A 25,069-nucleotide genomic window follows, 5' to 3' on the forward strand; every position below is an offset into this window, starting at 1 on the left:
CAATAAAATAAACCAGCATATTCTTCCTGCATATTTCTCTTATGGCTTTTCAGGCTGCAGTTCCATGCTCCTCTGTAAAGTATATTAATCTTCCCAATTTTTATTTTTACTGTGTACAGCCTTAAAGTCTGTATCAAAAGCACTTAGGTACTAAACAGAGGCTGATGTCTGTAAAAGCTTATGACAGAGTGATTCTTGCTGATCTCCACAGGTGGGGAGGAGGCACATGGGAAGGGAAGGATAAATCTCCTTTTCTACCATAAAGCTGCATTTCTGACCATCTAGACAGGCCGAGTGCAAAAAGACTTGGGTATCTAACTTTCCAACAAATGTAGCAGAATATCTAATAACCTTTCCAGGAGGGGGAAAAAAAGATATTAAATTCACTGTAGCAAGTGATGGAGAGATACTTCATCACCACCCTGCCTAATCCAGAGGGTGAATTAAAGTCAGTACCATGGAAGGAAAGTTCATGGCTGATGGACCTGAGACTTCTCCTGACTCTGCAGTGTACTCATAACTTAAGTGATTTGTCTAAAGTTGCTTAGGATGTTAGCTGTGAGTTCTTGAAAAAGCACCTTCTTTTCCAGTCTAAATCCTTTGTACTATTTAATCAATTGGGATACCATCCTCTTCTATTTCTTTCCCTCCTAGGGCTGTCCTTTCCAGAAAACATGTATTATATCAGTTATAAAAGAAAATGGGGTCTCTTGTGAACTCACCTTCACTAACTTGGTGTGAAGCTGCCTAGAAGAGGAATTACCAGCAGAAAAAGCCAGGTCCTTGGGTATGCCCTTGGATGGAAGTGGTCCCAGAATTGCTGCAGGTCAAACAGGATAGACAGCTTGAAAGTGTTTTGGATACAGCTATCATCACCTTGAATAAGCACAACATTTGCAGTTAATTTTCTAATCAATCCTCACAGAACTGTCCCGTTCTGTCCCTTCTGTGGGGTTGTGCTTACTCACAGAAAGCCTGAGTTTGGCTCTGTGGGCAATGTGTATGCTTGTCTGTAGGTCACAAAACAGATCAAATGTCAAAGTAAATTACACCTCACCTGCTTGAAAATCATCAGTTGAGTCAAAGGGCCAGTCAGGATGTAAACTTGGGGTGTGTAGGGGAAATGCAGCATGCAGGGTAGTGCCCAAGCAGTAGAAGTATTTTCAAACTGATCCAAGCCATGAGGAATTTCTGCCTGAAGAATGTGAAGAAAACATATCATAGAATCATAGAATCCTAGGGGTTGGAAGGGACCTGGAAAGATCATCTAGTCCAACCCCCCCTGCCAGAGCAGGGCCCCCTAGAGTACATCCCCTAGGAACGTGTCCAGGTGGGTTTTGAATGTCTCCAGTGAAGGAGACTCCACAACCCCCCTGGGCAGCCTGTTCCAGGGCTCCGTCACCCTTACAGTAAAAAAATTTTTTCTGATGTTCAACTTGAACCTCCTATGCTCCAATTTACACCCATTACCCCTTGTCCTATCACTGGTCACCACTGAGAAAAGCCTAACTCCATCTCCCTGACACTCACCCCTTACATATTTGAAAACATTGATGAGGTCACCCCTCAGTCTCCTTTTCTCCAAACTAAAGAGACCCAGCTCCCTCAGCCTTTCCTCATAAGGGAGATGTTCCACTCCCTTAATCATCTCAGTAGCTCTGCGCTGGACTCTTTCAAGCACTTCCCTGTCCTTCTTGAACTGAGGGGCCCAGAACTGGACACAATACTCCAGGTGAGGCCTCACCAATGCAGAATAGAGGGGGAGGAGAACAGCTTCTTGAAAATGACACTTATTATATTTTGTAGTTTTAAGTTGGGTGGTTTTTGTGAAATAAGATTCCATTCTTCTAAATCTCCATTACTAGATTTGGCCCAAAATATTCTCTGATTGAAAACCTCATGAGAAAGTTTTGGGCAGACTGCTTTTCAGTGGAGTAGAGGCAATATGAAGCACATCACTTAGAGGTGAAAGCTTCAGTGCCTATGAATGCTGTGCCAGTGCAAGCAGACCAACATTTACACATTGAGTAAACAGTACTATTAATGCTTTAATGATAAAATTAAATCATCCCTGCCTTTAAAGAATAATTATTAAATTCCATAATCTTCACACACTGGAAGGGTTCTTCTCTCTGACTTGTAGCACCTCTGTCCTTTGGAGATAACTATTCCTGTAACTATGTAGAAACTTCTTGTATATAGTAGGATTTTAGCATTTTTTCCATACTCTGTTGTTATTCCTTCTCTTTTTAGTTTAATTTTTCTTCTTCAATCCCCTCTGGTAGTGTTATTCTGCACTTCTTAAAATTTTATGAGGGGATTATATTTGATCTTTGTGTGCAGTTGATCTTCTGTTATTTCATTTCCTTTGCACGGGGAGCCTGGGACAGGTTTGGACTCCATCTTGTGTCAGAGTTCAACTCTGGACAAACATGGAGCAAGCAGGAGCCTCCTGGCTCCCAGCTCAGACCTTCCCAGAATCAGAGTTAACTTTTTCACTCTATTTAGTTTTAATTTTGAAATGGCACAGGGCTGCAAGACCACACTGCTGATTGCCAGGAGCTTGAGTATCTGCACCAATACACGACTGATAGGAAACATTAGATTAGCAGTATGGTTTTTTGGGACAGAGAGAACTGTGACCTCATTTTTGCAAAGGATCAGGTAAAAAGCATAATCACACCCATAGCTTCTTGCAAGTGTGGTGTGACCACCAGAAAAGGTTCAAGCTATGATTTAGTGGCTGCAAATGAGGGGCAGCCACTTCCTTTTGTGAGAGGGCTGGAACTCTACAAGCCAAAGAAAATTCCTTTGAAGTTGAAACCCTGTTATTGAGTCACTCTTGCAGAAGAATGCAAGAAGGAAAAATCATATTTCCACTTGCTCAGAAACAATAATAAAAAATAAATAAATAAAGTAATATAAATAAAATAAATTAATTAAAAAATATATAAAACAAACAAATAAATAAATAAATTTGCAGCTCTAATTTCTCTTCACCCAAATCTGTGTACAGACTGTTCAAGAACCAGTGTGGTGTTCAGGGGCCAGTATGAAACTGGGCTTTTGTGAGCTGTCAGGCTGGCACGACTCATTCCAAGCTAGTAGTCCAGTACTTCCTGCAAAAAACATTGTAGTATTTCTTTAAAGTTGTGTTAGTAAGAGTCCTTCCTGAAGCACCAGGAATTTTAATATACTAAGTGTAGGTTTTGACAGGAATGAAGTCACAGTACAGTTCACTGTGAGCTCTCTCTTGCAAGCCCTGAGAGCTCTGGTCCTGCTGCAGTGAAGTGTGTAACCCCTGGCTTGTGAAAAATGTTTTAGCCCAAGCTGTTTGCAAATCCTGACCTAGCACTGCACACATCTCTATCAAGAAATGTTATGGGACTCCCTTGCTTTGTCCCCTACAGCTCTGACACCTCTTGGCTCCTTGGTGCTGCAATTATTCACCTCCCTGTGTCTCTCCTCTTGGCTTCCTGATCCCATACCATCCCTACAGCAACCCCACACAGCTGCTAATTGGAAGAAGCAATGTTAGGAAACACTAATGGATTTGACAGTCCCTTTTTACTCCTTTTGGAAAACCAGCTTGTTATTGCTCTGCCCTCTTTCTCCTTTTTCCCTTTATCAGGGGATGAAGAGGAGGTGGATGATGTGAGGAGTCAAACACCACCCATGCAGCAGTGTTCAGCACACCCCATCCCCAGCTATGGGGCACAAACACAGGATCAGTCCCTGCCTGACCCCGACCAAATTTTACTTTCACCTAAAATTTTGAAGTAACTTGGAAAAAGCTGTTTTCTATAACCTGGGAAAACACTATCTCCACAGAATGTGACTTTTTTTGGTTTTTAGTGGCATATTTCCCTTGATTTATAGAAACATCCAAGCAGCAAAGACCAATGTTCCTATTTAAATAATGGGTTATTAAATCAGTGAAGACAGACACTGTCTCTTATATGAATTTGTCAAGAGATATTTCTATTTTTTCAGACATTGCTTGAAGAAAGTACAAATTACAGTTCAATAATTAATTGTATATGGATGCAAATTCCATGATATTTTATTTAGCATATTTAGGTTAGTTGCCATATAAGCTACATATTTAAAATTAATGAACTTATAAATACATTTTTAGTACTAATATATTCCAAAATAATATCTCTTCTTTAAGGAAGGAAATACCTGATCTATCTTGTCATTTAACAAAATTACTGTCTCTTCAGAAAGATCTATTGAGGAGAACCCACATTATTTTTAAACTGTCCTAAAAATGGAAACATCATGGCAGCTATGGCTTCAATTTTGCATGCTATGGTTTTTATAGCAAGCAGGCTGTTGTTTTCATAGCATGTTTAGAAGTTTTGTAAACAGGAGATTCCTACCACGAGGCTGGCATGAAAAGTTTCCAGAGAATGCACAGCAGGGCAAGAAATTCCTGTCTTTCCAGCCCATGGCAGTGTGTTCTGATTTTAAATCTCCCTCTGCTCCTGCTGTCCAGGCCTGGGCTCTGAAATCCCCCAATCTTAGTCCATAAAATTAGGATAGCTGCACAACTCCAGGGATGAGGTTCAACACGGCCAAGTGCCGGGTCCTGCACTTTGGCCACAAGAACCCCACGGGGAGCTCCAGGCTGGGCACAGAGTGGCAGAAAGGGACCTGGGAGTCTGGATTGCCAGGAAGCTGAAGAGGAGCCAGCAGTGTGCCCAGGTGGCCAAGAAGGCCAATGGCATCCTGGGCTGGCTCAGGAACAGCGTGGCCAGCAGGTCCAGGGAAGGGATTCTGCCCCTGTGCTCAGCCCTGGGGAGGCCACAGCTTGAGTCCTGTGTCCAGTTCTGGGCCCCTCAGCTCAGGAAGGAGATTGAGGTGCTGGAGCAGGTCCAGAGAAGAGCAAGGAGGATGTGAAGGGATCCAGCACAAGTCCTGTGAGGAAGGGCTGAGGGAGCTGGGGGTGTTGAGGCTGGAGAAGAGGAGGCTCAGGGGAGACCTCATCACTCTCTCCAACTCCCTGAAAGGAGGTTGGAGCCAGGGGGGGGTTGGGCTCTTTTCCCAGGCAACTCTCAGCAAGACAAGAGGGCACAAGAGGTCTCAAGTTGTGCCAGGGGAGGTTTAGGTTGGACATGAGAAAGAATTTCTTTCTGGAGAGGGTGCTCAGGCATTGGAATGGGCTGCCCAGGGAAGGGGTGGATTCTCCATCCCTGGAGATATTTCAAAAGAGCCTGGATGTGGCACTCAGTGCCATGGGCTGGGAACTGCAGCGGGAGTGGATCAAGGGTTGGACTTGATGATCTCTGAGGTCCCTTCCAACCCAGCCAATTCTAGGATTCTAGGATTCACTCAAGGGAAGGATGCTGGGTGCCCAGTGCCCCCTGGGCTGTGCAGTGAGAGGCTGCAGCCTGCTTTTGACCTGATTTTCTTTTTTGATTCACAGTTCAGGTTTCTTTCTCAACCCCTCTCCAGTCAGCTAAATGATCTGCTAGCTTGTATGGCCCTTAGGTTTTAAATAGCAACAACATGGCAACATGGGTTTTTGGTTGGTTGGTTTGTTTGTTTTTAAATTAAGGCAAGGCAAATCGAAGCTCTAATATTTTAATATTACAAGTTGAGAGTGTGTATGCAGTTTTAATAGTTGATTTCTTCTTCTCAGAATTCATTATTGTATTTTTATATGGATTTATTCCATAAAAATGTAAAGTGTTTCACAACTGAGTTTGCAGAAGTGGTTGTAATACAATCTGCATACATTATCAGAATGAAAAAAGTGCTTGCATGGACTACAAGGTGTTTTTAAGATGCTTTCAGGAAAAAAAAAAAGTCTTGCAGAAAGTATGCATTGTGCACTTTGATAAAGCCTAAGATACTTCAGAAAGTGACTGTTACATAGATACTTATTTCAAAATAGAGGGTTTCATTTTTGGTGATTGCTCTTATATTCAGTTTGGGGCATCTTGTCGTGTGAGTTTTAATAATTTTGTGTTTATTGACTTTTACCCTCATAGATACTTTATGTAATGGGGAAAAGAAAAGCTCTCTGACTTTTAGTGACTCATGAAATCTGAACTACTTAAATTTTGCTGGGTTTTATCTGGTTGTTTTTTTTTTTTTAAGAATCAAAAAGTCATGCTATAGTCCAACAGGCACTTTATAGACCAGTTTAAACAAGGAAATTCAGGTCATTCTCACAAAACAAAGCCAAGATAGACATATCTCTATAATATCATAGTTTGAAATGCTGCCCTTCTGTAGGTTTAAGGAAAGAGCAGAAGGTTTGATGTGCCAGATTGAGCACTCTGAGCCCCCTGATGGCAGCCCAGGAGTTCCCCTCTGGCTAGGCAGGGGCTGATGCCAGCATAAATCAGACATTCAGACATCCTGAGGAGTTACAACCAGCAGAATGCCAGGCTGGCTGTAGCCTGGTTTGACCCAGGCTCTGTTTCTGCTGATGTTATCAATGCAGATGGATCTATCCCTACAAGCACACAGCCTGTGGAGCTCTGCTGTAATTTAGGTTTCAAGCTGCACTGGTCTTCCACACAAAATGGTTTCACAGTAGCTCTGCAAGAAGGTAAAACACCTGATACTTGCAGGAGGGAAATCCCAGCTTCTAGCTTTAACTGAATTAAAAGCACTACAGTCACAAAGCCAAATTTCATTACACTTCCAAGACCTCCAGTATTCTGTGGGCATTTTGGTGTGGAAGAGGTGGGAAGGAAATTCCAGTTCAACATGGAAAGGGCACGTAGCAGTCAACCAGAAGCTGGCACTGGGAATACATCTCCATGCCTGGCCAGACACATTACTTAAAGAAGGATAAATAATGCCAGAAACTTCAGTCCCAGGTTGCACACATCATGAAATGACTCCAGCCAAGATTAGGGAAGATGTGGAAGCAGAGAAGCATTATGGAAGCAGAGGTTTCAATGAAACATTTAGCATATCTTCAGGGCTGTACAGACTGTGACAGGGAGCTGCAACATTAACAGGAAAAATCAACAGCTCCCCAAACCCTGTTTGCAGTGCAAAGACTGCAGTTCTTCAACATGGTGCTTGGATTAAATAGTTCTGGTAAGCCTGAAATGTCTCCCTTTTCTGTGTCTGTTTCCTGGTCTCATGTCTCTTGACAACTTTTAATGAATCATGTTCAGCAGAAACATATTTTCCACCCATATGGACATGAAGAAGAGCATCAGAACCACTAGATCTAGTGTTAGGTGGTGTCACAGTTTGAAAAAGAACCTGGAAAAGGTACCTGATAAAGTGGAGAGCACTAATGTGCCACTTGGAGAAAAATCTCTTGTGTATGTGAAAGAGTGCTAAGTGCACACATGGGTCTAGGCAGGTCTTGAAGCAAAAGAAAATTTGAAACTGAAGTTAAATGCAGATATCCTAATCCCAGGTAGGTTTCTTTTCCCAGGACAGGCTGGACCAGGTGTTCTTCCAGGATTCCTTCCAACCTGGACCATTCCAGACATTGTCCTCTTATGTCACTGGTTAACACAGATGCTCTCTAGGATGCAAAGACAAAACTCAGAATCTGGAAGGGCAATATTTTCTCAGTGCATCCAAGCTGCTAGGGTTTTGTATGATTGTTCTCAATAATCCTACAGTGTTGTGTACCTGGATGTAATAATAATCATGAAATGTAGAATTTAATCCTTACAGCAGTTAAAAAAAAAAAAAAAAAAAAAAAAAAAAAAAGAAAAAAGAAGTGTACTTTAGCTAGAGTGACCAAATTGTAAGCCTAAAACAACTTAAATAGTAAAATTCATCTAATAGGTCTCTTCTGGCTGAGTAGCATATACTCCCAATAAGATTTGAAAGCCATGAACTTGTCCTTTTTTTAAGCTGGTCCAACAGAACTTATTTTATCTTGGTGGTCTGAGAATTGTGAGGGGTTCTGCTTGGTTTTAATCACTGTAAGCTCCTGCAACTCCTCTCCTTGAATAAAAGGGGTTCTGAAGAAATCTGTCATAACATCCTTTCCTAAATTTCCTAAACATTGTTTGCAGGGGTAGCAAAGAGGGAAAAACCACCCAGTTGCCTTCCTAAAACATATCTAAATTTGGCTATTCCCAAGCTGTTGGAAAGGATAGGAATAGGGCACAGGTGAGAGCTGCCCAGAGATTATCCCAGTTTGTGCCAAGGGCTACACAATCCCTGATTAGCTCCTGGATTAATTTGAGCCTCATAAAAGCATTGTAGAATTATCTTTCCTCCCTGCTTGAGGTCTGCACGAGTGCTTTGCAGCCAGAGCCAAGGATCTTGCAAGGATAGAGAATGCTGTGAGTAAAACCTGTTTCTTTCAAAAAACAGACAGCAAGTTCTGTCAGTCTGCTCTGGGTGTTGAAATCTGTCTTGCCAAAGCTGGAGTCGACTGACAGAACACTAGTTCATAAGGAAAAAATGTCCCCAGCTTGCCTCAGACAACTACTAATTTGTTAAAATTAAAAAAAAAAAAAAAAAAGGACTGCAAGTTTCTTTCAAAAACACAGCTTTTCTCTAAACTACTATGATCCTGTTGCTCAAGTGTCCATATTTTATCAGCATATGTAGCAATAATAAGCAGCTATGTTGTCTCCTCATTTAGAGCTTGATTGCAAAGAACCCTTTTCCATCAGGCACTCTGAGTTTGTTTAAATATTGTGTTCTGCATCATAGTGTCTTCCCAAGAAGCAGTTTAATTTTGGCTAAACATTTTAATTGTGATCCTAAGGGAAAGGAAGTCGTTGCCCACATTAAACACGAATCCCATTATACTAAAATGTTTATGTTCCTCAAAGGCTATTTATAGATGCTTTGCTAGTGTATGAAAATGTAAAGTGCCAGAGCTGAACAGTCATCTCCTGGCTCTGCTTGCCAGTCTGAACTTGAATGGTTGATTGGGAATGCTCAGGTGAAGCTCAAGAACTCACAGTAAGGCTGAAAATATTCCTATAAAACTTTCTGACTGGTTTGAGTCAGATGCCAGAGGAAAGGGCCATGCTCAGGGAGGAGAAGAGATACCAGCACTACATTTATAATGCACATTAAGAAGGAATTTTTAAGTGTGAGGGTGACACTGGAACAGCTTGCCCAGAGAGGTTGTGACTGTCTCATCCCTGAAATGCTCCAGCCCAGGTTGGATGGGGCTTGGAGCATCCTGGGCTGGTGGGAGGTGTCCCTGCCCATACCAGGGAGTTGGAACTGGATGAGCTTTAAGGTCCCTTCCAACTAAACCATTGTATGACAAAAGCTGAAGCAGTGGCCAGCCAATAGTTTGTCTCAGTAGGACTCTATAGATTTCGATGGCTTTTCAGTCAGTGATCTATTCCACCCTAAAAGTGACCTGGAAAAAAATGGAGTAACAGATTCTCTTGTTTTCTACTAGAAATTATCTGCAAACTGATCTCATTTACAAATATAAATATCTTCGTGCTATGCACCAAATGGGACCCTAACATGGATCTGGATCTGTCTCATAGCTTCTTGCTTTCCCCAGGTTCTCTAAGCAAATAAAAGCTGAGATTCTTCTACTGAAATGGAACAGAAAAAGGAAATTGGGAAGGTGCAGCACAGTGTGTGACACTATAATCAAGGAAATGTGGGGATTTAACACTAAGTACAACTGCAATTACTTTACAGAAGAGCCATAAGGAGAAATAGATTTTCCTCCAGCTTGTTAGTGAAGCCCATGCTGAATGAGAATGAACACAATCTTGGACATGTAATAAAAGGGATCACCAACAACAAAATAGCACTCCTGGTAACACAAATACAACAGAAATCCATTATTTATCTGGAAAATACTGAAGGTACAACTTGTATCAAAGGCAAAACATCTCAGGAAGAGAGAGCTATTGTGTATTCCTTCAGACTCAGCACTGGCTCATTTGTATTTGTGTTATCAATAAAAATGAGTTTTCCTTCAAAAAAAACAACTTCAATAAAGCATCATGTTTCTGGGAAAGCAGAACTGCAGATCTTAGGATTCCTGGAAAATAATTTAATTGGGAGTCCAATGCTGTTATTGTTGTAATCTGAAAAATATAAGTAGAAAAATATTCATGTTTTTTAATTTTTTTTTTTTTTAATTTATTTGCTTTTCTCCCAAATAACTTTTAGATTGTAATGCATTTTGGGATTTTATAGTGAATCACTGGAAATTTTATCTTTCCTGAAAGAACTTTTTCTTTCCCTCCTGGTATAATGAGATTGGGTGGAAGCATCTCACTGACCTAGCTGGCCAGAGAGGGAGTAGAATGACTTCCTGTCCATATGTCATTACCTAGGAATAAACCATATTAAAAATGAAAGAGCAGTGGAAAGCACCAGTGAGAAGCCAGCTGTATCACCAAAGACTTGCTCTTTTTCCCTTTCTTTCTCCTACTTGACAGTACTTAATAGACCACATGACCCTGCTGCCAACAAAACTGTGAAACTGCATTTTCTAATATCCACAGCATCACAGGGAGCATCCATTTCTAGGAACCCCTGAGTGCTGAGTTAATATTGCAGGCTTATTTTGTCCTACATAATTAGTTATAATGACAAAAAGGACTACCAGGACATAAAGCCTTTTCAGCAGGCACTGTCATTTCTCTGTGATGTTTTATATTGTCTAGACAGTGGCTCCCCAGCTCAGATGGAACCTCAATTAATGTGCAGCATAAAAAGAGGGGAAAACATTTTGATGACTTGGAGCATGGAGACCAGAAATGATGCCAGCAATATATTTTACCATAATAACCTCACCTTTTTTAAAAGTAGGGTTGCAATTTTGTTTTCTTGATGTGGAGAGGAAACCAGGGCATTACAAATTTTGCCCAGCAAATTAAACAGGAAGAAGACAGGCATGGATCACTTCAAATGTTTGTAGCCCAAGCAAATATGTATATGTGTATTTATTTGTGCATGTTCATGCATGAATAATTTAGCAAGCTAAATAGTAACAGGATGTGTAGTTGAAATTAGAGGCTGTTACAGAGGACATACAACTTCCCAAGTGCTGTTAGTACTTAGCACCATATCTACACAGCAGAATACTTGATAATGAGCAGAATTTAGGATCTTTAATTTAAGTGGTGTTTCTTAATATTTCTTATATAATTTATTAGCTGGAAGCTGTGGAAAAGTTTTGTTGCTGTCAACACAAATTTATATTTTATCACCATTTTACAGTCGTTAATTTGCAAAGTTTCTAAGACCAAGGGGTTTTTGGTTTAATTTAATTTAATGACCTGAAGAACTGACTGGTGGCTACAGCAGCTCAGGTGTCTGCAATTAGTGGTCAGGAGGATCCTTTCCATTGTCAGTCAGCTCTATTTCTTTGTATCTTGGATATTTAATATCTTGTCCTTCAAGTTAGCCTGGCTGCCAGAATGGAGTTTTTAGAGAAAAACAACTGGGCAGTGGAAGAGTGACCAGAAGCAACGTTGTAAGGCAGGAATTCTGTGGAGGAAGAGTTGTGGTGGTGTTTGTGAGGAATTCTTGTTTCTTGGAAGCTCTACTCACCACTGGTGATGCTCCACAGCCCTCAAGAGAGACACAAAGGCTGTGTCAGAAATTTATTTCTTTTTTACTTTTTTTAGTATTTTACTTTTACTTTTTAACATTTTACTTTTTTTAATAAATAAGCTTGATTTGTTGCCATTTCACAATTGTGAGTGCTAAAGACATTTTCTAGCAAGTAACAAATACACAATACTCTTGTGTCAATACATTTGGAGAAGGTAAGGATTGAGCAGCAAATAATGAACATTGGAAATAAAATGTCCTGCCTGGGAGAGGCCACTGAATCCTGTGCTTTAAGCTGGGTGGGAATGCTGGTTTGCTGCTAAGGGAACAGGATTCATACCAAAGGTGCAAAATGCCAATAATGAAGTTTTTAATTATACATTACTTAACCTCTGTAATCTCCTTGAGTGTCAGTTTTGTTGAAGAGTGTGGCCAGTGAGGAACCTGTTTCATCTATGAGAGTATAAAGGAGAATTTGTCCCATTATGTCCTCTCTGCAGTTTCACTTCCCATCCTTAGAACTGGATGAGCTGCTACCTGTGTACCTTTGATATTCATTTGGTAATAAACTGACTTTGGTTTTTTTTATAGACCTGAACAGGCAGATTTCTTTCCCAAGGAAAGTCTGTGTGGAATATCCATGAAGGGGAACTGCAGGGTGATGTGCAGGTGGTTGTGTGTGAGATGGGTGGGGGTAAGGGGTGTGTGTGCCCTGGGCACCTTCTGGGGATGTTCCTCAGTTTGCATCCTTAGAAGCTCATTGGGATCTTGTACCATAAGGTGATCAAAACAGGAACACTGATCAAATAAAGAGGGTGAAAGAATTAGATGCTGTTTTTAAGAATTGTTATTGTTTTAAGGACTATGCTAGCAACTTGAGACCTTCTGTAGGTTGGAGCTCAATGAGGCCACACAGATTCCTGCAGGTTGGGTGCAAAAAGTCAAAATGTATCTTCACCTTAACATGAAAGAGAGAAGGGATTTACCATACCATGTGTCCTGGCAAGCAGTCAATTCCTTGTGCAGGGATGTACCATTCCTCTGTTCCATTGTTCCTAAACCCTTCCTATTTAATTCCTGATGGATTTCACAGGCTGTGTAACCCTTCAGCTCCTCACAGTCAGTAGGCATGGCCCAAACAAATTCCCTTTCCCATCCTATCTGCCAAGAGCTAATACTGAATGATCAGGTTGAAATGCAGCGTGCTGGCCAGGATTATATTTGCTTACAGGAAAGATGTTGGGGCTGTGCAGTTGTGATTCAGTGTTCTGATTAAAGAGGCTCTGAGGCTTTGCATTTCTCATTTGGAATTCCAGCTGAGAGATTGAGAAGCAGCAGCAGCTACTGCTAACTGCTACTTGTTAGCACTGCTAAGTGTTCCTGGAGTTTCTGTCTCTTCCTCTTCTTTCCCCCTATTCATGTTAAAGTAATGATACTTTTAAAAAACCATCATGCTCTCTGTGACTATTTGATGGGCTGGTGCTCTAATCCTGTATCTGAGTGGTTCCATGTGTGTGTCTTCACTCACTGCAAGTTCTAAATTAATAATTGCTCCTTTAGAAAATGTTTGCAGACATTTGGCAGAAGGGGAGAACCTTCTCTCTTTCTAAACCTCTGCAAATGTGTGGATATTCATGGTTGTGGCAGTCAGGAAACGTGGTGTTTATCACACAGCCTCTTTTTCACAGGAGGATTTCAGTGATTATTATAAGAATGGTCCAAAACTGTGCTGTCCCCTGCAAATTTCTCATTTTTATTACACAAGTGTCAGACTTGAGCAGTGCCACAATGCTTTGACTTCTTTGACTATCATTTGCCAGCCTGAGCTTTCAGCAGCTCCCATTTGGCTCTCACTTCTGCTCTGCACTGAGATGAAAGGCAGAGTGAATCATTATTCTGATTCACTGAGCAGAAGGAGTCCTGAAGACAGCCTAGCAAGGACAGGAAAAAAATGGCTCAGCACTGAGCCATCTACAGGGTTGTGATTATAACGTAATGACAGATGATGAAAATTAAATCCATTTCTGGGACAGGACTGTAAAGATTGATATAAGCCTAGCCTGGAACGGGTAATTTGCTTGCAGAGGGCTGGGTTATGTCTCAGACACATGGAGAAGCTCAGCTGCTGTTCCATGCCTTTAAGTCTTTGCACCACAAAGCTTCCTCTCTCCCCAGTTAGGACCCTTAAGGACCCACAGACTCAGAGCAGTAAAAGCCCCTGCATAGAGGTAGCTCTGCTCTTCAAACTTAAGAAAAGAATTTTAGGCACCTATGTCTTCCTTTGTGCTTCCATAGAAAGCTTCCTGGAAAAAAATTAAAAAAAAAAACAACAATTAAAACCAAAAAAATTCAGAGAAATTCATAGTACATATAATTTTGGGGCAATGGCAATATTTATACCAATATTTCTGCTGAATTTCTTGTGCCCTATTCTTTCCTGTTCACACAATATAATGTGAATGCTATAGAAGTGCTTGTCAGTCTGCCAAGAAGTGGTTGTTTCTCCACAAAGGTTTTCTGTACTTAATATGAGTGTTATGTGTACATACAGAAATATATGCACACTGTGTCATGTAACAACAGTATAGAAACCACTATTTAAATAACAGAAGGAATATGATTATATCAATGCATATCACCCCAATTAAAAAAGAGAAAGCTAAGTTTTCTCTCATACTTTCTAGTGTCTGCTTGGTCTGCTTGATACTTAGACTTGGTATAAGTATCTCAGAACTAAGAACATTTTTTGAAAGACCAAATGATAGAACTACATGTGCTCAGCCATATAAAAAAATCTAACAAAATTAAATTGGAACCCCATGTTTCTAGAAATACTTCCAGTTGAAGTGCTTCTAGTTGAAAAGCTAAGTTTTGCAAAGGTAGAAACTCAGGCTGGTCAAACCTACAAGTTGTCATGGTTTAACACTGGCCTGGCAATTAAACTGAGTAACAGATGCTCTCTATTAATCTCTCTCTCCTCCCTTATAAGAAAGGAGAGAGAATAAGGGAGAGAGACTGATGGGTTGGAAAATAAACTACACAACTTCAATGAAACAGTAATGATAAATAGGAAAAATAGCTAAATCTACACAAATATACAGGGAAATGGATACCACATTCCTCCCCCCTTTCCCCCAGTAGCTCTCACGTCACCCCTGAGGCTGCAGGGCAGCCCTGGGAAAGTCCAGGCTGGACTCCTGGGGTCAGCAGCAGTTGGGAGCTGGAGGCAGGAACACACAGATATGGGCTGGCATGGATCAGAACCACAGGCAGAGGAACAGACAGAATCCTTCCAGGATGCCGGGTGAAGGAAGGGAAGCAGGAAAGGCAGGAAGGGCAGGAGGCCGGAAGCAGGAAATCTGGCTTGGCCCTTGTGATCCCTCAAATTTATCCTGAGGATGAGGTGTATGGGATGGAATCCTCTGTTTGGTCAATTCTGGCATCTGTCTTGTCTGTTCCTCCCCAAAGGAGGCTGCAGGTGGGACCTCTTTATGTTTTCCTCAGAGCTGAGCAGTGTCCTTGGTTCTGCACACCAGGCTCTGGCTGTAACTATAAACATCAGTGTTATCAGTCCCAGAAGCAGACACTGTCTGAGAAACTTGCTGTTAATTTCAGCAAGTGCAACTACTTACAAGAGACTGAGCTGAAAGCAAAAGTGCAAGACAGAAAATCACCTTTATCCTGCCCCAAACCAGGACATCAGAGAAGTAACAGCTGGGGGGGAGAGAGATTTTTGCATCTCCCTGAGGTGGGCCAGGAGAGGAAGAGCTCTGTCAAAGACAGGAACCGTTTGTTTGGTGGCAGATTATTTTCTCATTGAAATATAATTTTTCCAGCTCCATCCACCTGAATTCACATTTTCCTGGGCTGTGTCAGCTCTGATCCAGGGAAGCAGAGTTTCAGCAAAAATCCTGCTTTCAGTAGAGGGAAAAGGATTTTGCCTTTAGAATATGGAAGCAGGAATAGAATCCTAGAATTGGCTGGGTTGGAAGGGACCTCAGAGATCACCAAGTCCAACCCTTGATCCACTCCCGCTGCAGTTCCCAGCCCATGGCACTGAGTGCCACATCCAGGCTCTTTTGAAATATCTCCAGGGATGGAGAATCCACCCCTTCCCTGGGCAGCCCATTCCAATGCCTGATCACCCTCTCCAGAAAGAAATTCTTTCTAATGTCCAACCTAAACCTCCCCTGGCACAACTTGAGACCTCTTGTGCCCTCTTGTCTTGCTGAGAGCTGCCTGGGAAAAGAGCCCAACCCCCCCCCTGGCTCCAACCTCCTTTCAGGGAGTTGGAGAGAGTGAGTACATTGTCTAGGAACCAAGCTGCTGGGATCTCAAGCTATCACCACTGAAGTGTGAAGCTCTAATTGTATTGCTTCTCATAATGTAGCTGCTACATAAATATTATTCAATACCTGCAAATTTGCACTAGTGGGAAACGGAGAGGTTATAATGCAGGGAAGATTTATGCCCGCTGGATGCTGGGCTGTCATGATTAAAAATTTTCCAGCCATTATGTGAATCCTATTGATCATTGCAGGAAGCAGAAAATTGGGCTGTTCATTGATTTTGCGTGGCTACAGAATGCATTAGGCCTGATGCATTTGATGGGTAGGCAAGTTTTCAAAGGAAGCTCAGTTGAGCTAATCTTAGTTCAGAGGAATATGCACAATGGAATAAGAAACCTTGTAATTGCAAGAGCAAATAGAAGAGTCAGAGGACTATATTATGAGCCATATCAGCATAAGAATTAGACATGAGCCTTCCCAAGAGACAACAGTAAAACGCATCAAGGCTTTGATGCTGTTTTTCATGAACGTAGCAATTACTGGATAAATTGGGTTTTAGCTTCTCACCCATCAGCCAAGATAGTGAACAAAAAGCAATTAGTTCTTCTGCCTCCTTAGCAAAGGGGGGTTATCAGGTTTTTCATGGACTCCATAAAATAACACAGGGAAATGAGTTTGAATCCAGAGCAGAACAGAACAGGTACAAGGGAAAAGAGGAGAGAGAAAGAGGAAAAAAAAATTGCAGACAGAGGAAATTTTACCTTTGAAATTTGGGTTCTACTGATTTGGTCCCTATTATCTCTGTCTTTTTATTAGCTTATAATAATGCTTAGAGTCATCTCTGCATCACATGCTGCATTTCCTATGAACAAAGGCTTTGAGCAAACTTAATCCCCAAAATAAATTCTGTCAGTATCTAATGCAAGGATCAATTCCAATCTTGGAAATAAAGGGAAGAAAAGATTATTCTGCATCCCAGCTGGATGCTGTCTTACTGGCATGTTACTGCAATGTACAGAGTTACATCTCTGTTATAAAAAAATAAGAATATAAAGTACCTTTTGGCAGTATATCAACTCTTCCTGAAAGTCTTTGCCATGCAGAATCTTAAATATCTAAATCACTTCTAATAGTGGAACCCAAGCCACTAGGGTTCTGCAAAACCTTTGAAGGATGCATATATTAAAAATCTGGACTAAATATGTTTTTATTCTTATATTCTAACTTGTTAGGTTTTAGTGTGCCTTTTTCTTGGAAAATTTATGAAATTTCTACTTGTAGAGAATTAGAGTGTGTTAATGTCTCTATTATAGTTTTAAAAAACCCTGCCAAAAAGTACTACCAGCAATATTAATTAGTATTTTAAAATCAGAGTGGCTAGTTGTGTGTGTTTACCCAGATGACATGTTGGTTTAGTTGAAAAATCCCATTTGGTTGCCATCCCATTTTTACTGTTTTTTGTCTATATCAGATTTCCAGAAGAGATTTTCCTGTAACAATGACAAATTTAAAGGCACAGCTCCTTTAGCTTTTAATTATAATTAGGTGAGGTCATATTTAAGCTTTCCTGCATAGAAAAAGTAAGAAGGGAGGCTCAAAGGAGGTATATTATTGGATTTATTTGTGGTTCATAATCTTTAGGGGAATAAAGTTTTAATAAATATATACGTTTATAATATATATATGCATTTTTAAATATAGAGGTATATATAAAGATAATATATATTATAATTATATATTTATAATATATTTTTATATAAACATCTAGGGTTCTTTTAAAATTTTTATATTTTTTTTTTAATACTGCAAAGATACTGTAATTATAAGCATTAGTGCGAGCTCTTTAAATAAAATGAGAGTGAACCTATTTATATGATGATGATGAAAATCTTTCCAGGTTTGGGCATGCATCTTTTACAGAGAGATGACATGAACAATTCTCCTTGAAGCACCTCCTGTTTGTGGGTTTGGTGCCTCTGAGTTCGAACAAGGAACAAGCAGGACTTCTTTGTGCATCCATGCACACAGTGTAATGTCTGTGACAGTTTGGAATGGAAAGGGTTGGCATGGAATACTTTCATCCTTTCTTGATGAGCATTTCATCTGTAGATAATCCCAACTATTTCATTTTACCAGCAAACTAAGAAACTTCCAGTTAAACAGAAACTTTCTCTGTGACTAAGTCCTGTAAATATTGGAAAGGGAGCTCCTGATGAAGTTCTGCACAGATCTATCCCACATATATAAAGCTTTAGAGACCTGAAATCCTAATTTCTAACAAAGGAAACCCTTGTGTGGTCGTTTAGTTATTCTGCTGCTTTTTAAAAGCTGGCTGTATTTCAGGGATTAAAGCAACAGCAGCAAAAACAATGTTGTAACAGAAAATGTCAGGATTTGAAAGAATGGGAAATCACAGAAGTAGCAAGGATCATAGCTCTGCACTGAGGGCTTTAGCCATACAGCCCTGAGGATAGATTTGCTCTTGTCTGGAAACCAGCCCAGCTCAATTTAAAAGACCAAGTTCAGGAATTACTCAAAGTGTGTCTGGCTAGACTGGAGCAATTGAAATATTTGCCCACCAGACAAGGTATTCATCTTTTGACAGCCCTTTCACCAATATTATTTAACAGCTGGTTGCTCCTAAAGCATCCAGTCACCAATTAAATGCTATTAAAAGCTTTGCATCACTTTTCATTTATTTAATTCTGTTTCCTCAGATGTTAGGGCCCACATGCCTTAACTTTTTCCAGCAAGCAAAACTGCCCTGTAATTCTGCACTGTGGATGGGTCAAAATAATGTGGGATGACAAACAGATACATCCAGAAACCCAGGGGTAGAAACAAACAACAAAAAAGTGCTGATAAATAAACCACCTGTTAGCTTGATGCTATCAAGCACCAAAAAAAGACAAAAAAAAAAAAAACAGATAAATTGTAAATGAAGGGAGGTGGTGCTGAGAGGGTGTAGGGTGTGATCTTGGTGACCTCCTGTGGGGCTAAGAGGGACAGAAAAGAGCTACACAGCCTTGATGTTTCATACATTTTGTCCTAAGAGCTTTTTTTCTGAATCCTGAAACTTAATTCTCAGGAATAATTTCGGTGGTCATTTGGCTTCTACCCTGGAGAGCATAACTCTGAAAGTAGAAATTAACATTTCCATTTTTGCACCTAAGCACAAAGAATTTTTGTTCATGTGGATCCCATCAGTGGGAGGTGGCAAACATCATAGCCAGGCCAGCAGTCAGCTAGACCACTGTGTCTGTCAGCAAAAAAGAAAAAAAAAGAGAAAATTTAGAACAATTTTCTTGTAAATCATTCTGCTGGAATATGTTAGTGTTTGTCTAGAACTGAAGGTTTCTTCCTCTCTACAATCAGGCTTCTCTGCACACCCTTCAGGAAAATTATTAGCTCTTCTCTGACATGACTTCATAAAGGAACAGCAATTTTGGTTTAAAAGCTTGTTTAAAAGCTGCATTCTGTAATCCTATAAATTACTTCTGTTCACCCAACACTCCCAGAAAATTTCAGAACTTTTTAGTTATATATATTGAACTGCTTCCTGATTTTGTAATCCATCTCACAATATTTTAAACAAAGTATTTCTCATTTAGAGGCAGCTACATTCTGATAAGCAATGAAAAGAATGTTATGTTCTTCATGGCAGGTCATGCATGTTTTTATGTATTGTTTGTATCACAAATTACTTTGGTCATTCCACAAACAACCCTTTTAAATGTTTGTGATTTAGTGGTAAAAATAAAAAGTAGATTTTCACATCTGAAACTAGTTTGTCTCCCTTTCCATGGAAAATTGGGTTGTTTTTCAGGTAGATTTTCTCCTTTATTATAATCTACAGTTTCTTTTATATCATACTGCTAAATGCAGTGGAACAAAACTGATTTCAGAGTATTAAGTTCTATTTAGATTCATTTTAATTTTATTACCACAGTGCCCACAGAGTTACCCTTTTTATGTGCATTTGGTAGGGGAAAATTATTTTAGAAAAATACGGCATTATAAAAGAGACCAATAAAAGCTGCATGAAAAAGAAAGAGATAAATAAGTAAATATATCACAGTTGAAAGAGGTGGTAAAATCAGGTGCTAGGTGTTTGCTGACCCCAAAATTAGGGAAGTTAGCAAGGGATGATGGCTGAGCATGACTTCCATGCTGTATTATCTGTACCATCTGGCCATCTGCCTTACCAAAAATCTGCCCTGGTGGATGTGCCTCCAGGGAATGGGGCATAATTCTGCTTCTCTTGCTTCCCTGAGCTCCCTACCTGAGCAAAGGGGTTTTTTGGGCTGTCCTGGCAAACACATCCCTGTTACGGCGAGCCTTTCTCTGGGGCACACGGCTCTTCTCCGGAGCTCTCTTGCCGTCCCTCTCCTCAGGCGTCTTCCTCTCTTCTCTTCATTATCGGCGACACCTGGTGACTTGTGGTTCTCTCTACATTTCCCCCCTTTTTGTTGTTTGTTGAAAAATAGATTTTTTGAGGAGGGAAAATTCGGGCTCTTTAGCCTCTGTTAGCAGGAGATGAGGTCTCAAAACACCAGCTCAGCTTTCGCTGGTACTCGCCACCTCGGGATGCCTGGCCATGCAGAGGCTTCTCCGAGCATTCAGCGCACCAGTCTTATCGCGTGTCCCTAGGGCCCCGTTTCAGGACCGCACTATCGCGTGTCCCTGGGGGCTCCGTTTCAGGACCACACTATTGCATGTCCCTGGGAGACTCCGTTTCAGGACCGCACTATCGCATGTCCCTGGGAGACTCCGTTTCAGGACCGCACTATCGCGTGTCCCTGGGAGACTCCGTTTCAGGACCACATCACGTGTCCCTGGGAGGCTCCGTTTCAGGACCGCATCGCGTGTCCCTGGGGGCTCCGTTTCAGGACCGCACTGTCGCGTGTCCCTGGGAGGCTCCGTTTCAGGACCGCATCGCGTGTCCCTAGGACCCCGTTTTCAGGACCGCACTATCACGTGTCCCTGGGGGCTCCGTTTCAGGACCGCATCACATGTCCCTGGGAGGCTCCGTTTCAGGACCGCACTATCGCGTGTCCCTGGGGGCTCCGTTTCAGGACCGCACTATCGCGTGTCCCTGGGGGCTCCGTTTCAGGACTGCACTATCGCGTGTCCCTGGGAGGCCCCGTTTCAGGACTGCACTATCGCGTGTCCCTGGGAGGCCCCGTTTCAGGACTGCACTATCGCGTGTCCCTGGGAGGCTCCGTTTCAGGACTGCACTGTCGCGTGTCCCTGGGAGGCTCCATTTCAGGACCGCACTATCGTGTGTCCCTGGGAGACTCCGTTTCAGGACCACATCGCATGTCCCTGGGGGCTCCGTTTCAGGACCGCACTATCGCGTGTCCCTGGGAGGCTCCGTTTCAGGACCGCACTGACTTGATGCGCACTCAGAGCTCCGCTTCAGCTTCAGCATTCCTTGGGTTTGAGTTCCGCGCGCCAACTCGCTGCGCCTTTCGAGCCTCGTTCTTCTCTCCTGGCTGGCTCGCCATTCCGGGCTGTTGTATCTTGCCGTGCTGGGCTTTTACTCCGAGCTCTACACGCCGCCTACAGCATTTAAGCCTGGCCTTCTGGAGCTTTTCCCGTGGTTGCGTATTTGGAGCTCTTTATAGAGCGTCCCGCACCACTGTAGTGGCTCCATCTGACGTGGTTGCGTATTTCAAAGCTCTTTATATCGCCTTTTGCATTTAAGACAGGCTTTGTAGAGCTTCCCGCAACCAACGTGGTCGTGTAGAGCTTTTTATAATACCTCAGCATTCACAGCTGCTGTTGTTGCCCGCATTCTCCACCAGATGTTGCGGCGAGCCCTTCTCTGGTGGACACGGCTCTTCTCCGGAGCTCTCTTGCCGTCCCTCTCCTCAGGCGTCTTCCTCTCTTCTCTTCATTATCGGCGACACCTGGGGACTTGTGGTTCTCTCTACACATCCCCAGCTGGCCCCACACCAGCCTTGGCATCTTTTGGCAGACCTTGAAGTCCAGGTGCCTGGAGTGGGGTTGTCCACAGACTTCACTGACCTTGTGTTTCCTGTGGCTCTCTGCTGAAGGTTTTAAGCACTGTGTTTGACCTTAATTTCTTCAAAGCACTGAAAAATGGGCAAAGGCTTAGCACCTGCTCCGGTCCTTTCTGAACTGCATCCACCATGAAGTGTTTAACAATGTCCTTAGGGCCCCAAGCCAAGCAGGTGCTAAGCCAAGGGTACTTTTAAGAGCCAGTGAAAGGCCTGGGACTATTCCTGCCTAAAACCACACTCTGCTCTTATCAGTGCTTGAATATCTGAGGCAACACAATTTAAATTTGGGGTTAAAATCCAGTGTGTTGGAGCACTTTAGCAGACTGATTATTTTTCTTTACTTCAGAAGAATACACAGCTCTCCCTTTCCTTGCAAAAAAAAAGAATCAGTGCCATGCTTATCATTTTTTTTTTTAAATTAGAAATTATTTGGAGCCTTTTAGCCTAATATCCCCTAATTTACCTTATGATTTTTAGGTTGCCTCTATTCACCCTGTTATTTTCTTTCCTTCCATTCATCCAAAACCAAGATTTTAGTCCTCAGCAAATGTCATGGAGCTCAATTTGCTACTTTTATCTTCTTGTCAAAATTTTCTCCAGCGTATGTTTCTGCTCTTCTTTTGTTTAACTTTTTACTGGTGTACCTTTTTGTGAGTAATGGTGGAATCAGAGTGTCAGGGCCAGTGACAGCACCACTCTGTTAGTGGAAAGTTATTCTTTGAAAGAGGGTTTTGTGATGTATTCTAAGAAAGGAGCACTGTAGGCAAAAGGACAGGGAAGGAGACAAACCTGCTGTATCAATGTGCTGCTAAAAAATAACATATAAAATTCAAATTAAATGAAACATTATAAAACTAAGCTTGCTTGTCTGGATGGGACAAAAAGGAGGTAGGAGTATGCCTTGCCTGCATTCTGAATTTTCTTAGCAATTGTTAACTGTTTTCTTAGCTGCTTCTGTGCCCTGCACAATGTGGCAAATGGGCCAGTTAATTACCTGTCAGGTTCCAAATGCCTCTTCCCTGCAAAGAAGCTCCAATGGATGAGAAGAATGCAGGAAGAGTAAAAGATGTTGACTGGAGAAAAGGATCCCATGATGTTTCCCATCTTGGAAAAAAAGAGATTCCATAATGTTCTCCTGCTGCACTTTCTCTTCTAGAGGAAAAAATTCAGCCTCACCTACTCTTCTTGTGAAATGCAACAACTGGGAAGGGGGGGGGAAAGAAGGGAGGGTGGAATAATGTCTTCTAATTCTTTTATACAGCACCTGTATGGGAGGATAAGTGCAGATATTTTATGAGAGACAAAAGCAGCCAGAAATCCAGGTCCAGCATCATTCCCTGACCAGCATCATTCTTGACAAGAGCCATGCCAAACCTGCTGACTCAGGCTTGAGGCAGGTAACTGGCCCCCTTTATAAGGGGAAAAAATTAGTCTTTTTCTTCATCAATATCTTCACAAGTTTAGAAACCAGTCCAGATAGGGGAAGGAAGAGTTATGTATTAACCAAAATTTTAAAAGTCCCAAAAAAAACTTTGTAAACCCTTTTTGCAGAAGCATGTTGAATACTTTGCAGTAAACCCCATTGTCAGGAGAATTTCTTAGAAAACTTTTCTTAGAATAAACTAGATATATCAAAGATGTAATCTAATAGACAAGGAGACACCTCAGTCAGAACTATTTTTAGGAATTCTGTAGGTCACTCCTTCAATTTCATTCCAATGTGGCTGAATTTCTGGAAAACATTACCAGATGTGCTTCATGTAAGGGTTTTCCCCATTTCTCCCAGCAGCCATGGAGCTACACACTGCTTATTAAATAAGCATTTTCTGTACCCTTTCATGAGACCTATGTAGCTCTTGACTGAATATTCATATTTTTTCTGTACCTACTTCAGTAGGTTGCAAAGAAATCTTCTTGTGTTTCGTGAAGAAATTTCTTAGGTTTTTTGTTCTCTGCTTAAATTACTTTGGGATCCAAAATTCCCTGAGAATACCTGTAAATATGTTTGAGCTGAGTAGCTGACTGAGAGCACCTGAAGAGTTAACCCCCTTTTTCCCAGCATATTTCAAAATAATTTTCTCTGTATCCATCACTATTCTTAAAATAGAGTTTGAAGCTACTGGCACTGACAGATAAAATGGCAATTGGGCCATAGGAGGAATCTCCCAGCACTGTAATCTTTTTAATATAAGCAGATAATTCCCTGCTGCTCCTGCACATTTCAGCTTTCTCTGTGTGTTACAGGGTATGGAGGAGTCTGGATTTGTTGGGACTGCAGCTTATGGGGAAGAATAAGATTTAAATTCCATAAATTAGATTCTTTTCTATAGGAAGACAGAATTATTCCCTTTGGTGGGAAATCCTTGGCATGGCTGCATCTGTATAAATCAGGCAATTTTACAGTCAGATTACAGTTAAAAGCATGTGAAAATTACATGGACTAAAAACATGTAACCTGGTCCAGTGGGAAGTGTCCCTGCCCATGGCAGGGGGGTCTCTTCCAACCCTAATCATGCCATGCTATGTTTTATTTATTTATTATTTTATTTCTTTGTGAAAAGAGAAACTGTTAAATTCAGTTTGAAGATGCTTTGTTAACAGAGGAACATTTAAGTGTTCCACATACTTGGGGGTTTCAAGAGGATTTAAAAAAGATATATAGCCAATATATATATATATATAAAGATATATATAAAAGATATATATATAAAATATGTATATATAAATAAATATATAAAAATAAAAATAAATAAATAAATATATATATTTAAATATATACAAATATATATATCTTTATAGATAGATAGATAGATAGATTTATATGTATTAACCAAAATTAAAAAGTACCAAAATAACTTTGTAAACCCTTTTTGCAGAAGCATGTTGAATATTTTGCAGTAAACCCCATTGTAAGGAGAATTTCTTAGAAAACTTTTCTTAGAATAAACTAGATATATCAAAGATGTAATCTAATAGACATGGAGACAAATCAGTCTCTCAGACAAATCAGTATATAAAGATATATATATATATATTTATATATATTTATATATATATAAAAAGATATATTCTTGATGATCTCTGAGGTCCCTTCCAACCCAGCCAATTCTATGATTCTGTCATTCTGTGATATATATAAAGATATATATCTTTATATAGATAAAAAGATATATAGCCAAGTTTTGTAACACAGAGAAAAACACCCAGATCTTGAACTGTTCTAGCTTTAGATGAGGACTGGAGGAAGAAGGTAGTTACAAG

Source organism: Heliangelus exortis, chromosome 6, assembly GCF_036169615.1.
Source record: "Heliangelus exortis chromosome 6, bHelExo1.hap1, whole genome shotgun sequence".
Lineage (NCBI taxonomy): Eukaryota > Metazoa > Chordata > Aves > Apodiformes > Trochilidae > Heliangelus > Heliangelus exortis.